This window comes from Cavia porcellus, unplaced genomic scaffold (genome assembly GCF_034190915.1).
Source record: "Cavia porcellus strain 051 isolate PalLab524CR breed Dunkin Hartley unplaced genomic scaffold, mCavPor4.1 scaffold_11, whole genome shotgun sequence".
Taxonomy (NCBI): domain Eukaryota; kingdom Metazoa; phylum Chordata; class Mammalia; order Rodentia; family Caviidae; genus Cavia; species Cavia porcellus.
In genome coordinates, this window is record NW_026947494.1 from 76,294,040 (window position 1) to 76,311,654 (window position 17,615).

The following is a 17,615-nucleotide window of genomic DNA, read 5'->3' on the forward strand; positions in this document are numbered from 1 at the left end:
GTTTAGTGACACCAAATACTGTATTTCCTGGCCATATGGTTCAGAACCTCTAGCCAAAACAGTTTCTATTTCTTGGAGCTTTAGCAATTTGTTGTTTGTATGCCACTGTCTTCTTCTCTTGCCTTTTTATTTATGCTGGTCTCAGGAAAGTGATCTCATATGATACATTATCCAAAATCTTTGAGTTTATGTGCTAAATGATTATGAGAAAAATAGTTATTCTGTTTTTTCTCTTCGACTTCACATTTCCCTAATCAATTAATTTAGATTCTGTTCCTTCAGAGGAAGAAATGCCATTGGAAGAAAGGGACACGATTTATAGTTTAATGAGATAGTTTTCCAGCAAAGGAAACATTAAGAAGAATATTTCATAAATTCAGGCAAGGTGTATTTGAAGACTTGATAACTTGTCATAGATGAGGTGATGTGAGAAGAAAACTATTTAGTAAATGAAAATACTTCATAGAAGCTCTCATAATTCTCTCATAAACAAATGCAAAATTTCTGAACTAGCAATTGAGTTGTTAAAAGTATCAACTGAGTCTTGCAGTTTTCCTTGGCTTTGATTGAAGGTCTGGCAGTTTAGGATCATCAAAACCTCTATCTTAAGTGGGAAGAAGGGAAAAACATAAAAAACTATTTTTGTGTGTTCCTGGAACACAATACCTGGGTCTCGCAATTGAAAGGAAGGGGGTTTATTTTAGCTAATGGTTTCGAATGGTTCAGACCATGCATGGTTAGCTAGCTTCAAGGCAGAAGTGATTGATTGGCCCAGGAAACCTGCTGAATTCCTGGCAACCAGGAAGTGGGGAGAGAAAAGAAACCTGGGGACAGCAGTACGTTGTTCCTTCCGGGTCACGTCTCCAGTGGCTCACCTTTTCTGACCAATCTTCTCATCTTCACAGCAGTCAGCTGTACGTATGTACCATCAATGGGTTAATCCATTAGTGAGTATAGCAACACCGTGATCTCGTTACTTTTAAACAGCCCACTTATGGAAACATGAGACTTCTAGGACACATTTTATATCAAAAGCATAATAATTAATGATGTGCTGAAAACTGCCCAAATCTATGAAAAGAGATTAGATTATAGATCTGAAAAAATAGCAAAGGTGCTGCATCGGGGTGAGATTTTCACAAGCACAGGGCAAGTGGTTCCTTTTTGCATGAATACATTCGTGTGGACATCTCTTCTTGATCTGATTTGGAAAAATGCCTAGGCTGGGCATCCTCCCTTGATTACCCAAATCCCCAGCTATACCAGAGCTTTGGACGTGATTGCTGCCAAGTTCACAAGCAGGTCAAGTGGGCTGTGGGAACACTTCTCCACTTTTCCATGAAGATGTCAGAAGTGAGGGGTGCCAGGAGGGAAGGGAGGAAGGCACAAAAAGAATAATAGGGGCAATACCTTGGATTTTATTTTAAAATAGTAAAAACATTATTGTTTTTAGGAGTGACTAAGGATGTACCCTTAAGAAAGAAAAATATAACAATATAACCCATTTAGTGGCACCAGTGCCCCACCCTCTTTGGGGTAAAGCAAATACACCACTGCAGCTCTAAAATGTGACACATGCACAGTATGTATTTGAGCATGGAGAAAGGAACTTTAACTGGCTGCACTGGTCACCAGCCAGTTCAGAGGTGTGTGTGACTGTGTGAAAGGGATGTCCTGATCAGTAAACATATGCTCCTCCCATCCACTGAGAAGAGAAATGTAAAAAAAAAAAAAATTTATTTCTCAAATAGTGTCAAAACAATGATGGATAATTTAAAAGAGAAAGCACTATCACACCAACAGTATCACCCCTGTGACCTACAACCTCTAAATTTTTTAGATCTTCCCTTGTTCTTGTCCTGATGGATATAGCAAAAGTTTCATAATTAAAATAATAATAGAAATAATATTTTATGCTTTTTTGATTTGCTTTTTCATTAGACATGTAATTCCACATTTCTATACTCTTTAAGACCGTAATCATTGACATATTAATAAAATTCCAGAGAAGCTTTACTGTAATTTACTTAGCTATTACTCAGTTTCTGGAGATTCATATGTTTGTATTTTTCCTTATTAAAAATATTAAAAGAATGAATGGACTTCTGTATAACCTTTTTCCATTTTCAAACCAAGTAATTCTTTAAATCTCAGATTTGGAATTTCAGGAATGGTCGTACTCCTCATAATGCTCTGTAAGTGTTTACCAATAATTTCCTGTGCACATTTCACATCTCTTGAAGTGTTGACTGTACAACCTTGCAAACAAAAAGATGCCATGGAGAAGTGTAGCAGTATTTTCAAGGTTTATATGTGTGTGGAATCAGTTGGCTTTGCCCCTTGATATTCCCAAACTTTCAGAGAAATCGTAGCTTCTTCATGCTTTGAGATAGAGCTGGAGTGGTCACTGATCTTGCATCCTGGTGATGAGTTAGCCTTTGAAATTCTGGGAACCAACCTTGTGAATATAGAAGAAGCAATATCTTTGCTATTTAGCCAAGCCAATGTGAAGTTGTCTTCACTTGTGCATTAGTTTTAATGAAAACAAAACTGTAACAAAGAGATGCATAAAACATATCATTTCAATAGTCTAGAAGTTTTTTTCTCTACACATAACAGTCCAGACTACCCAGATAGCCTAGTGCAAATTAAATGGTGACTCTCCATGGGCTTGTCTTGGGACCTCCTTCGTTCCTTAGGTGGCTCTGCTGTTTTCAATGGGTAGATATTGTATGAGGACCAAGTGGACTTCTCCAGCGGGTTGCCAGTTTCTGGCCAATGAAAAGTGAGACTGAGGAATGGAAGTAAGCAACTTCCTGCAGTGGTGTAGAAACTGTACACAGCATTGTTGCTTACCTTCATTACGTAAGTGGTGAGGTCCCAATCACAGTTACCTCCCAGGAAGTTTGAAATCTATGGCTTCTGGCTACACCTTGCTAAGCCCAGATTGGAGAACAGATACTGAAGGACTGTCCCCAGGATCTGCCTTAAACAGGCCATGTTCCAGAGCTTCTTGGGAAATCACATTTGAATCCTGACATCTACTGTTCCATGAATAAAGCAATCAGACAAACGATATGTCTTCTTGGTCTTGATTTTACTTTCCTAACTCCCTGCAAAATGGACAAGACAGCTCTGAGTAAAAAGATTAGGCTGGGGATTTAGCTCAGCGGCACAAGCGCCTGCCTTGCAAGCAGGCAGTCGAGTTTGATCCCCGGTACCGATAAAAAGGAAAAAAAATAAAAGCTGCAGTCAAAAAGATTAGGGTACTGAGAAGGCTTAGTAAGCTCAGTAGGAAAGAACGCACTGAGAACAGGCAGGACTGATTGGAAGCTGGCAAGTCACCCCATTTACTGAGGTTTATTTATTTTGTGAATGTGGGTATATGTGGTACTGTCAGCAGAAAGGTACAAAGATTACTGTACATATCTGCTTAATAGCACATTCTCTGTTTTCTATAAACGTGTCTCCAAAACTCATGAGTTGGATATATAATCCCCAAACTCATATAGTGATGATATTTGAAGCTGAGCACTTTGGAAAGCAATTAGGAGTAGCTGATGTTATGAGAGTGGGACCACAAATTAGTGATTTTACAAAAATAAGAGACCTGAGCAGGTATGTTTGTGTCCTCTTGCTGTGTGATGCCCTCTGACATATTAAACAACAAGAAGATCCTTGCCAGATATTATCACCTTAATATTAGACTTCTCAGCCTCCAGGGCTGTGAGAAATAGTCTCTGGTATTTTGTTATAGCAACAGAAATAAGACCAGAACAGAATTACATTGTTTGTGGTTTTACATAATCTCTTCCCTTTGTAGGGGGAACATTTTGGAGGGTAAACCTTGTCTCAACTCATAGGCTGACCCAAAGTAGCTGCCTGCTAAGTATTTTCACCCTGGATGAGGATATATGCAATACTGTTTATTGCAAAACATGCAAAGGTCAAAGTATCAGGGCTGGATATTAAATGTTGCTGTACTAGAACAGATTCAGGTGAAAAGGTGGGGAGACAGCAACCAGGTACGAGGGAAGGGCAGTCAAAGGAGAAAGAAAAACTGTGTTAAAATCTGCAAGCAGAGCAGAGACAAGTAGACCTTTTCTCCTATCTTGAATGCATTTCATTGTTTTTACCATTAGTTGTTCTCACCATTTAGCTAACTTTCATCTTTTTATGAGCGCTCTTTGGGGAAAGGGAAGCCTGTGTGAGGTTAGAGCAGATTGTTATATCCCATGTTCCATGCTTACAGGACCAAGTGATGCTAACAGATTTGATGTTGGTGCTTCATGTGAGAATTGTAAACCAGAAAATCACATCAGCTGCACTGGGCAACAAAATGATAAAGATTCCTTGAAGGAAAACGTCTATCATCATAAATTTATCCTTACAATATGTTGGTCAAGACAATATTCAATGGTAAGTTCCCTGTGTTGGCTTTTGCACATATTATCTCATTAGCACACAATAATTTTGCAAGAATATTTGATTGGTTAGACCAGAAGCCAGAGAAGTTACAGGCTGTGCTTGTTATGGATTGTATCTAGATGTTCCCCCAAAAGGCTCATGTGCTTATAGTTGGGGCTTCTCAGAGGTGGTGAAATCTAGAGTATATGATACTGAGATCAAGGGTGTGTGATTACTAAATTAGTCTACTGATTGGCTTGGCATAGTTCTGGGTAGAATTAAGGGTGCCTCACCCTGGGTGTGAGTGCTACCTACCCTGAGGCCAGGTAGCTTGGATAAAATATAAAGGACAGAAAGAGGGCTAGTATCATCGCTCTTCTCTTGTTGCTTACTGCTGCTTCTCTTCTGCTGCCTAACGTGTACTGCGATTGTGGTCTGAAATCTCTACAAACTGTAACCAAAACGAACTTTTCCCCCTTTTACTTTGGGGGTTGGGTATTTTGTCTCAGCAACCAGAAAAGTAACTAAGACAGTTTTTAGGGTGAAAAAGTGTAAAATATTCAAGCTCAAATTGTTCTAAAGAAGTTGTGTTGGGAAGGTGCTGAGGAAATTTGATTAATTTGAAAGTTTACCTTTGACTCTGAAGGGAAACGGTTGTATTGAATTGATGGGAAATTGAAAGATTTCTCTCTGTAAATAATACTTAGTAATGACTTTAAGATTCATTTTAGCAGTCAGTAGGGAATACATTACCTTTTAGAGCTGGATGAGTAGTCCCAGGACACTAGCATGCCATTTAGGTAATTGCTTTTTTTGATATATTAAATGACTTTTGAATCTAAAAGGTAAGCAGTTCATCTCCTACAGACCTGTTAGATCAAACTTAATATCTGTGAGAAAAATTATTGTGAGGTGAACTTTCATATTGGAGAGGAGCTTGTCAGGAATGTGATCTGAAGCTTCCAGGAGGATGAAATTAAAGAGAAATTCACAAGAATGAGCTGAAGATGAATCCTCCATGGTAACTAAGCCACCAATTAAACAGTATAGGTGACTGACTTGTTTAATGGATATTTTAATTTTTACAAGCTAGGTGATTGTAGTTGAAAAATTACTGTTGAATTAATGTGCACAGAATTAATTTACTGAGTTACCATAGAAATTACTTTCAGTGATATTAACATTGCTAATTATTAACTGCTATTCCTGTTAATGTGTATTTAAGTTTTAGCATTTCCTAACAGTTACATAAATCTGTGTTACTTTATAATTTAAGGTGAGTTTTTTATGTTTGTTTGACAAAGTAAATTCTGTGGGAGACATTCACTTTGTAAATTTAAACAGATATAAAACAAAAGAGAACTCATGTTTCCTGGTAGCAAATATCAGATGGAAATTTTATCACTTGGGTCCTATTTTTCATGTTTGTATATTTCACTGGAAATTGCTTGAAGGCATCTGCTCATTTGTCCATACCTCCACCCCAGTGATGCTGGACCCAAAACTCACTTATTTATTGCAAACTGCCAACACTGAAATTAAATCTGAATATTGAGGTTTTAATTTAGAAAAACCAACTTATACAGGAGCATCTTTTGTCTTAAAAGAAAAACATAATAATATGCATGCTGTACATTCACCACCACTGATTTACCCATGCATTCATCCATCTATTCAGCCTTTAACTCATCGCATGACTTGAGTATCAACCACATAAAGGCTTTGTGCTAGATGGGCATCACAGAGTTTATAAATTATAAATTATGCATTTATAAATTATGCAATATGTCTCTTATTATCAAGTTTTCAATTTAGCAACAAAAGTTAGATGTACATATACTGTAGGTATAAGAAAGTTATTGAGAAACCCTGGAAAAATATGTACATAGGATGTTATTGAGAGAAAGAGATTTCTTCTAGGCAGAGGCCAGCATTTCTGACTGTTTCATACTCATTAGGTCACTTGTCTTTGTTGTTGTTGGTTTTTTTTTTTTTGCAAGCAAGATCATTACAGAGATAACATCTATAATGAGAAGAGCATAGGGGAGCAGAATCATGGCTGAATACAAAACAATAAAAAATTTATTCAAGCTAATTCAGAGAAAAATGCCTAGAAGATCAACTCATTTAGAGGTAAAATACTTGATATGGAAGACAAAAAGTAATAAAAATAAGTAAGACCCATGGAACAGATGAAAATATAGAAATATAAAATGAAATAAAAATTTCTTAAATGATGAGCCACTTACGTGGATTGAAAGAACACACCATGCTCAAGGAAGACTAGAGAAAGGGTTACCATGTCAGAGACCTGTCCTCATTGTCATTAACCCCACTGACAATGAGGCTCTTTCTGAGGTGTTCAGGAAGATGCCACAGAATCTGCAGGGGAGCTGGCATTGACCTCTTCACAGCCGTATTCGAGGCCAGAACACAAAATAACAATTTCCACATGTTTCTGTGGTAATGAAACTGTGGCCAAAATTTTGTTAATCAAAGCTGCCATTTCACAAGGGTGTCCACAACCAACTAAGGGACCCAAAAACAGAGGAGAAGTGAGCATTTAGAATTAGGCTTGACAGAAAGCCATCTCCTTGTGTGATCCTCTATTCTTGTCTCATTCCCATCCCATCTTTGGCCTGACCAGCCTCACCTCTCTCCTGTGCCTGGGACACTCAGCTCTTTCTTCCACCACAAGGCTTGTTTAGTTTCATTAATCTCTGAGTCCCACTCCTTATTTCCCCCTCTGTGGCCTGTCAGCTTGTTGCAGCATCCTGTTATTTCCATTCTCACTTGCCTTTTCCTGTCTGTCTCCTACAAAGGGAAGACCAGTGAAGTTAGAGACCTTACTGTGTAGAGCAGTGTCTTGCCCATATTAGTTGTGGAGTAATTGTTAATTAAAGAAGAGGAGGAGGGAAAGCTGGGTGATTATTAGCTAAGGAAGAGGAGGAGGAAAAGAAGGAGGGAAGAAAAAAGGGAGGAAAGATAACTGAATCTTTTAAAAGGAATCTTGAGCTCAGCTTTCATTGGTGGATGGAATGCTTTGAGTTTGAGCTGAATGGTATTAGGTCAAAGTGTGTTAATCAGATAAAGAAAGGGAGAACACATCTGAAAACCAAATCCTAGTCCCGTCAGGAAGACACCTCCTCAATCATCAGACATTCTTTAGGCTGTGAATTAAATGATATCTTTTGACCCTACTACCTTTGAGATTATAAATTTACCGACAAGTCTTCACATGTTTTTACTATAGAAGTACTAGGAGCTTTTCAGAGACTCTTCTGATAGATTTAGTTACAGACCTCTGCACAGCAGCTTGTTTTCTGAATGGTTTGGGGCATGATGCAGTCAATCTTGAGCCAAATTATGACTTGAGGATTGTAATGCTTGAGTTATAGATTCACTCCAAAAAGGCTTGCTGCTAGCTAATATGCATTTTTAAAATACCTGTTTTCTGTCAGGCACTTAACCTCTTAAGAATACACAGTTAATTCTTATTATTTGCAGCATTAAATATGAAGGTGCTACAAACTGGGAATCAGTAAATATAAAGAAGTTGTTTTTAGGGAAACTACAGGATTAGGTCCAAGCAAGCCTCTGGTCATAACATTACTGTCAACAGAGCAGTACAGAAGTGTACTTCGTATATATATATCTGTTTTAATACACCTTTATTTTATACGTATTATTGATTTGCTAACATTGGCCTCCTAAGCAGCAACCCTATGTCTCATGCCCTTTAAAGAACATCACAGCCTTCCTTCGCAGTGCCTCACACTATCCCTGAGGAGCTATTTTAAATGGCAGAATCACCAATCAAAAGAACACAAAATGAAAAACAAAACTATAAGAATGTGGCACTAACTTGCATGTGGAAATGATTCATTCATAGAATTAAAGTCGAGACAAGAAGACAGAGCATTGCTTTGTTCAGCTTCACCTGGGAATATGTGTTGGTGTCTAAAGTTTTCATTTATTTCACATGTGCATCTACAAGTTCTATATAAGCACTGTGATTACTGATGTTGGAGAAATTTTAACAAGTAGATGGATTCTCAAATCTTGAATCAATGAAAAAATTGGATCAATTGTATTTTCTAATTTCTTGAGACGTTAGCTCATGATAAAATGCTATGAAGATATCTGTTATCTACCTGTCTGTGTGTCTATCTGTTTGTCTGTGTATCTATCTGTCTGTCTGTCATCTATCTGTCTAGCATCAAAATTATCAAACTCAGATTAGGACTATGTCACTGCTATTGTAAACTCCTGATCATAATCCAGATTTTTAAGAAGCTTTGAAGCATTTTTCAGGGTGAATATATATTTGATTCATTATTTAATAAACATTTGTTGTGAGCATTTACGTGCTTTCTACCATTCTAGAGCCTTATAACAACACAAAAATTTGTAATAACATATAACTGATTTGTGCTTTACAAACTTTTTTTTATACCACTTTCCTGAAAATATCTTACTTGATTCTCCTGGCTGAAATGTGGTTGGCAGTCATTCAACTTTGAATTGATAGAGGGAGAAAGAGACTGTCTCCAGGTTTTAGGGGAGAGCAGTTGTAAGGGAAAGGTCCCAGCCCAAACTGGTACAAGATCAAAGCAAAAGCCTGGACCTGGAATACTTTATGAAGTCAGTAGTAGAAGCCAAGGTTTTTAAAACAATCAGATCACCTGAATTCCTTAGCTAGTAACACAGTGTGCGACTAGAGTCTGGGTAGACCAGTTGTCCAGACAACAACACCCTCCTTAGAAAGGTGAAGCACGAGTGAATAGGAGATAGTGATGGCTGCGGAGGTGAATGGAGCCAAGCAAACCAAAGCATAGTCGGGTTGACCATCTGAGCATCCATTCATGTCACCTTGCATAATGCTAAGAACACAGTCTACGGGGCCAGATATCTTGGATTCTTGGCCAGCTCTTAATAATTGTGTGATTTTGGGGACTGGGATACTCAGTCTTTCTGTACGTTTATCTATTTATCTGTGGAACTGGAAAAGTAATACTAAAGTCATAGGGTCATTGTAATAATAAAATGAATTACATATGTGAAATACTATGTAAGCACAGGCTAGTCTTAGGATTATTTGTGCAATAATTAAATATATTATTGGCAACGAAATTCATGAAATTTAATATGCATTCAACATTAGGCAACATTAATGTGTTTAAAGTCATGGCACAGGTAATGCACAGCATATCAAAAAGTAGAAAGTAGCTATAGAGTTTTGTATTGCTGTTGGGATGATAGGACGGTGCTATATCTATACCTTCAGTAGAGTGGTTGCTGGCTGAGTTGTCTACTGAGCACTTGAAATATAGCTATCATGACTAACTTTTAAATTTTACTTATTTATTTTAAATAAAATAAAAACAAACAAAATAAAACAGAATAAAGCCAATCAAAACAAAATACTAAAAGTGATACAGGATTTCCAAACAAGATAATAAGAAATAAACTAGCATTACTGTAATGCCTTTTGTTATCTTCAAAATTGTTGCCCATACCATCAGACATAACAAGAGCAAAAAAACCAAAACAAAACAAAACAAACAAAAAAAACAACAGAACAGAATAAAGTCAATCAAAAGAGCACATTGAAGAAAACAAAACAATAAAATGAAACAGAATAATATTGGATTTCAAAACAAGGCATAGGTGCTATATTGCATATTGTTATTCTCTAACTAGATACTCAGACTACCAGCTTTAGTCCTGAAAAGTCAATCAAACAAAGCAAGAATTAAATTGTTTTTGTACTTCAGTTGCTACCAACTCAGCCTGTGATCCTCCAAATAAATCAGCTGGTTGCCTCCCAGGGGTGGGGGCGAGGTGCTCCTTGTCTTCCAGTTCACATGCCAGTTGGCTCATGGGAAGGGTGAATTGGCTTCTTGTTTCTCTTCCCAGCCCTGCATGCCTGCTGCTGGCTCATGGGAAGAGTGAATTCTCTCCTTGTTCCTCCTCCTGGCTCACATAGCTCTATTTATTTTTAGTAAATTCAAATTACCATAAAAAGAAAAAGGGGCAGATACAATGTGTCTTGGTATTGATCACTGGAATTAGAAAACTTAATTTTCTATATTTTAAAATTTTATTTAAAGAGAAAAAAACAGAAAAAGGGTAGAAATTATACATAATTAAAAAAATAAGGTAAGAAATAACTAGTTGATAAATTACATATTGTCCTTTTAGAAATAGCTGTTCAAGTTACAAAAGTAAAGCACACGAAGTGGACATTCAAAGAGCAAGACTGCAAACAGTTCTGTTCAACGCTCCAACAAAAACTTAGTAACATGGTTGTCAGTCCTATACATGTAAACATACATGCAGTTATATCCTTTAGAGCACTTTTTTCCCCTCTTTTTTACAATAGCAATTACACATTTTGGGTTTTATTACTCCTACATTTTGTATTATTTTTTATACTAGGGACACAATGTGATATTTATAAATATGATACTTATTTGTTTCATTAATGAGGATAGTCTCAAGTTGTCTCCATTTACCTATGAAGGCCTTAAGATCATCCTTTTTATAGTTGAGTAATATTCCATTGTATAAAAATACAACATTTTTTCATCCACTCTGCAGTTGATGGGCACTTTGGTTGTTTCGAAAGTTTGAACCAGTAATGGTGAACATTTCTTCATGTATTTATTTGCCATTTGTATATCTTCATCTGAGAACTGTGTGTTCATCTCTGATGCCATTTTTGGAGAGGGTCTTTGAATTTGGGGGCCTTGTTGTTTTTCAATTCTTTGTATGTTCTGAGGGGTTGCTGGCTAAAATTCTTTCGCACTCAGTGGATTTTCTTTTCACTCTGTTGGTGATTTCTTTGAAGTGCAGAAACTTTTCAATAATATGAGATCCCAAGTCGTTGATTCTTTGAAGTGTTTCCCGTGCAGTTTGCATTTTGTTGATGAATTCTCTGTCTACCCCTATGTCTCCAAGACTTCCACCCGTCTTGTCTTCCAGTAGATTTAGTGTTTCTGTTTTAATATTAGGTCTTTGATCCATTTAAACTTTAGTTTTGTGCATGGTGATAGCATGGGTATATTTTCAGTCTTCAACATGTGGAGAACCAATTTTTCCAACACCACTTATTAAAGAGGCTATCCTGCTTCCAGTGAACATGTTTAGCCCTTTGTCAAATAGGTGGCTGAGTGTCTTTGCATTTATGCTTGCATCTTCTAATCTGTTCCATTGATCCTCAGGTCTATTTCTTTGCCAGCACCATGCTGATTTTATCACTGTGGCTTTGTAATATAGTTTCAAGTCAGGGACTGAGATGCCTCTTGCCTTGCCCTTGTTACTCAGAATTGTCCTTGCTATTCTAGGTTTCTTCTGCTTCCAAATGAATTTTAGGAATATTTTCAGTTTTCTATTTTTTAACAGAAGAACCCGTATAGTAAATAAATGAGGCAATCAGAGCTAAGGAGCATTCTATCAGGTTTCTGGAACATTCCTTTGTTCTGAACATAGTAGGTGTGCTTCTGATGGTCAGTTTGTTTTCTCATGGAGGTTCAGCCACAGGGCAACAATGCCAGCAGGTGCTGTCCCTTTATGTGCCCAGGGCTCTTACGCTTTGCACGTTACTCTCTGCTCTAGGTAGAATCTGAAGTGACTCCCAATGACCATGTGTTAAAGGTTCAGTCCTAGGTTGCCTCCTTTAGGACATGACATTTTAGATTCTTTTGGAGCTCCAGTCCCGTCTCCTCCTATTCTTTTCATTCCAGTCATGATGTGACCAGTTTTCCCCCCATATGTTCCCCCTGTGATGTCCTGCCTTGCTGCAGTCCTAAAGCAAAGAGGGCCAGCTGATTATGGACTGGAACTCATGAAACCGAGATGACATTTTTCTCTTGTCAATTCATTATCTCAGATAACAGAAAACTAACACAGCCTCTCTGGGTCCAGTTAACACAGTGTGCTTCTAGAGTGCTGACTCGCCAGATTTTCAGAGCCACGCAGTCACAAAACAAGCCTTTTAAGGCAGCTTATTCTCAGTAGTTTCTCTGGAGCGCAAAGTGGAGACTTTTGATGGTGTGGAAGCTTCATCATGTAAGAGCAGAAGATGCATACAAGGAAGTGAAAACCTTGGAGGCTATGGCACTTGGAACATCGTTATTAAGTGTCTGAGCTGGGACCAAAACTTTCATCTAATGCGCTTTAATTCCATTGCTCATTCACTACACTGTATCCCTTATGGGCTGAATTTTGCCCTGCCCAATTTATTTGTTGAAATCCTAATCTCCAGTGTTTCAGATTTGACTTTATTTGAACAAAGAACCTTTTCTGACAGAAATAAATCAGGCTGGTGGCACACGCTGTAATTCCAGGATTCTAGGAGGCTGAGGCAAGAGGACTGCAATTTCAAGCCTAGCCTGGCCAACTTAGTAAGACTTTGTTCCCCTAAAAGGCTAGGAATATAGCTTTGTATAATATATAAAATTAGATCCTTATGGTAGATTCTAGTTGCATATGACTGACACTGTTATAAAAAGAGGAGCTTAGGACACAGATCCAGAGAAATGTTATGTAAAGACGCAAGGGAAAGATTACTGTGTGTAAAGCAAGGAGAGAGGTGCCAGAAGAAACCAACCTTGTTGATACCTTGATCTTGGACTTTCAAACCTCCAGAAGTATGAGAAAGTAAATTGTCATTGTTAAAGCTGTCTAATTTGTATTACTTTGCTATGCTCACCTTAACAAACAATGTAACATCCAATCTCGAAGGGAATTTTAAGATAAAAGGAAATATTAAAATAATTCTGCTAACTTGCTCATGTGGTGTTAATTGAATAGGTATTAGGTGATAATTAGCAGCATAAAACACATTCACTTCTTTCACACCACAAATGTAAAGATCGATAGCACTTGCAGATCTATCTGAAATATTTGCTTTAAGAATGACAAGGAGTAATGAGACAATCTCACTTACTCTTCAAAAAATAGCAACACTTTTAGATAGGTAAGGAACTGAGTCACTGCTTTTGACAAAGAAGGAAAATGAGACAGATGACTATGTCCCAGTATTTGAAATGTGGACTGTATTTGCTCTTACTTATAAATTGAACTATGGTGTGTTAGTGATAGTGTTCTGGCCAGTATATACAAACATTTCTTGCACTCAAAGTTGAGTTTTATTTGGATAATTTTTGAATTTCTTCATTTAAGGCTTTCTGATAAGCTAAAAGTTCTAAAATCCCAACAACTCCGTCCTATTTCAGTTCTCCCTTTAGCAAATGTGCTGTTGTCCAGAAGATGCAGATGAGGTGATGATGTTCTTATTCTAATCTGTCACCCTTCAGATGATGATTATGTTTTGTTGAATTCAAAACTTTTTAGAAACTGACATTCTATTGTCAAAAAGCTTGCAAGAAAAAAATAGGTAAAGCAAGTTAAATCAAGGTAATAAACCAATTTACACAATATGATCTTAAGAAGAAAGCTGTTGATAAGTTGACTTTTCAAGTGACAGGTATATTCTTTTTTCTTTCAGAAGAAGAATTATTCTAAGTTTATTTTATCTTCAAGTGACAGAATAACTACACAAATTATGGAGCAGAAGGTGATGTTTAGGCAGATTGACAAATGCCACATAATCTCACTTGTAGGTGGAATCTAGGGAAGACGATAAGGAGGGAGCAGAGAAGGAGACACTGACCAGGCACAGGCAGGTGGAATGGGGGCCTGCAGTTAATACCATCAGAATCATATTCTTATTCCAAAATGAATGAATTATGAGTTTTTGGCTTTTATTAGTGTATGTTGGCAGTACCTAATGATTATATTCACTGTGAGGCATCGGTACATGTACATACAAACTTTTGATTCTCTTTTTTCTTTTCCCTTCATGCACATTTTATTTTTTCAGCCACGGATTCATTTATTTGTCTTAACACCTTATAAAGTTAGTTATCATACATATAGATTCAAAATATATAGGCCAAATAACATGTAAAACATATGACACAGTTGTATGAATTCAAGATACACTTTTAGATAAATTGTCTGGACTGGATTATGGTACGTGTTTTTTTTTTTCCCCTCTCTCTTTTCTTATTATCTGTCTTTTATCTAATATTTTACATCTGTTTAAGTTTTTCACATAAGAGAAACCATGTTTAGGTTGTGTATCTGACAGATATATTATTTACTAGAAAACCAAATAACACTGAATTATCACACCATTTATATTTTCCTTTTTTTTTCTTTTTTGTACCTAGGTTCAGATCTTGTGCTTGTCAGGAAGGTGTTTTTTGGCTGAGCTAAAACTCTGGTCCATACCATTTATCTTTTCAATATTTCAAATCATCCAACAATTAAATTAGAAAGAGCTATAACTTGCACAATTTTTATAATTGATTTTATTTTTTATTTTTAAATTTTTATTTGTATTACTACATTTTTGTACATAATGATTACACTTATTCTGAGGAGTTGGCAAATATATACAACACATCTTGATTCTTTTTTTTCCTCTTCCCCTCTTTATCCCCTCTAGCTCTTAGTCTCCTTCCTATTTGCAAAAGATCTATCTTTCTGCTTTCTATTATCTTTAAAAAAATTTTTATTTATACTTTGTGTTTCTCATATAAGGAAAACCATGCAATATTTAAGCTTTATGTCTAATATATTTCTTTAACATTTTTATTATGGCTTCAAGGCACATCAATTTTCTTGCAAAATTTTCAAATTTATCCTTTATGGAGCAGTAGAACTTTATTGTATATAGCTACATTTTCTTTATCCATTCATCTGTTGATGAACATAAAAGTTGCTTTCAAGATTTAGCTATTATGATTTATTGTGACTTAAACATGAATATGCAAATATTTCTGTATGACTTTATGATGACCAATACGATGTTTTAACTCTTTCAGGAAAACATGTAGAAGGGAGGAACGATCAAATGAAATTTCGGGTTTTAGATTTTTGAGGAATATCTATACTGATTTCCATAGTGCTGTCACTAGTTTATATTCTTAGTAACAATATAGAAGGATTCCTTTTCCTCCCGCAGCCTTGCTAGCATTTGTTATTATTTGGTACCTTAATTGTGGCCATTCTTTTTGGGGTAAATTATTATCACAGTATTGTTTTAATTTATGCCTTTCTAATGGTCAGAGATGTTGAACATTTTTTTCATGTGTTTCTTGACCATTTGTATTTCTTTTCTAAGCAGTATTCATTTCAATTACCCATTTTTTATTCGACCTTTTATTTTGAGGGTTTTAATTTTTTGAATTCCTTATACAGTTTAGATATTACTCATCTGTCTGAAGTGAAGCTGGAAAATTTTTTCCACTCTATAGGTTGTCTTCATCTGTTGGTAGTTTTATTTACTGTGCAGAAGCTGTTCAATTTGATATGATTCCATTTGTTGATTCTTGATGTTAATTCTTGTGCAATTGGAGTTCTGTTCAGAAAGTCCTCTCATGTCTTAAAGAATTTTATCTCTTATTTTCCAGAGGTTAAGTGTTTGTTTTAAAGTTTAGACCTTGTAACCATTTTGAGTTTATGTTAGTACATGGTAAGAGATATGGTAAAGTCTTTTTACACTTACTTTCTTGAAGGTCTTTTAAAATAACAAATGAATGTTGGATTTTGTTGGGGGATTTTTCTGCATCTATTCAAGTGACCATGTGATTTTAAAATTCTTCTTTCTGTTTAAATGTGGTGTATTACATTACTGATTTCACGTGTCGATCCATTCTGGTATCCCTAAGATAAAGCCTACTTGATCATTATATGAGATCATTTTGGTGATTTGTTGCATTGTGTGATAGTATCTTATTGATCATTTTTGCATGTATGTTCATTATCAAGATTGGCCTGTATCAAGGTTGAACCATACCCTCAAACAAATGTAGCTAATCAATATCTATAGTGTTCATTTTAGCAGCACATGAGAGTTCCTCCAAAATAGAACACATGGTAGCTTATAAATCATGCTTAAGTAAAGGCAAAATAATTAAAATTGTTCCATGGATATTATCAGATTACAGTATAATGAAATAAATCAGTGGCAAGAGAATTTACAGAAATTAGGTAAATACACAGAAATCAAACAACATCCTCTTGAATAGAAGAAATAAAAGGAGAAACTAGTTCCCTACATTAAACAATAACAAAGTACCATATATCAGAACCTATGAGATGTACTGAGAGCAGTCCTAACAGGGAAATTTATAGCTATGAATATTTATAGCTTGTCACAAGAACAGTACAAGATCAAATAAATAGCCTAATGATGCACCTCAGAGTCCTAGTGCCAAGGTGGTGCCAAGGTGGTGCAGGGTATCACATGTTGAGATGGGGAACTTGTGTGCTATGTTCCTGGGTCTGATCTCCCTTACCATGTAACGCCATCAGTATTAAAGCATGAAAGCTCCACCATAATGGGATTCTCTAGCTTTGGAGCCCAGCATTCTTTGCTTTCTCAAACTTTTAGTGATGCTGACTCAGGCTTGAGTGCGAGAATCACAGGTCTAGGGGAGCTGAGAGGAAGAAACTTTATCCACAGACCAAGGAAATCTCATGAAGCCACACATAAATGGAGTGTTCATTTAGGGATAAACAGAAGCTTAAAGGCCAAAGCTATGGGAAAAGAACATTTAGATGGAGGAAACATTGTACGTTCATATACAGGAAGCACAGACTCCTCATGAAACATAAATGCTAGATAGAACCATAAAGCAAAAATTAGACCTTGAACTTGGAAAAGTAGGCAAGATTTGGAAGGGGGTGTAGATCTCACCATTTCCCATGGCTCTGTTGTGCCCTGTATTTTTATGTGACATTGGAATTGGTCACAGTTACTACTAAGAGTTTGGACACAGCTTCGTATCTCCCCACCAAGACTTAGTCTCTAATTGTAGTCCAGATAACTTCCATCTTGACATGTAAAGGCCCTTATTATTAAATGTCACATGCATAGGTACAGAATTAGAATTAGAAAGTGAACACAGATTTTTAGGGAGCCAGTTCAACCCAGAGGAGTAGGCAGTGGTCACATAGCTACTTAAGGCAGGTCTGCTTTCACAGTTTGTCTGAAGCCATTTCTGCATATGACACTGGACTTCACTTTCCAAATTTTTCAGGCTCTGTGTATATGTGGTGTGTATGAAACATAAATAATTTTTTGTGTTTAGATTTGGGTTTTTTACTCAGGATGTCTCATTTTGTATACA

At 36.5% G+C, this 17,615-nt stretch overlaps 1 pseudogene; it reads right to left on the bottom strand.

Moving 5' to 3' along the window:
- Nucleotides 1–17,615, bottom strand: part of LOC100716805 (succinate--CoA ligase [GDP-forming] subunit beta, mitochondrial-like) — a 43,731-nt pseudogene that overhangs the window by 16,924 nt on the left and 9,192 nt on the right.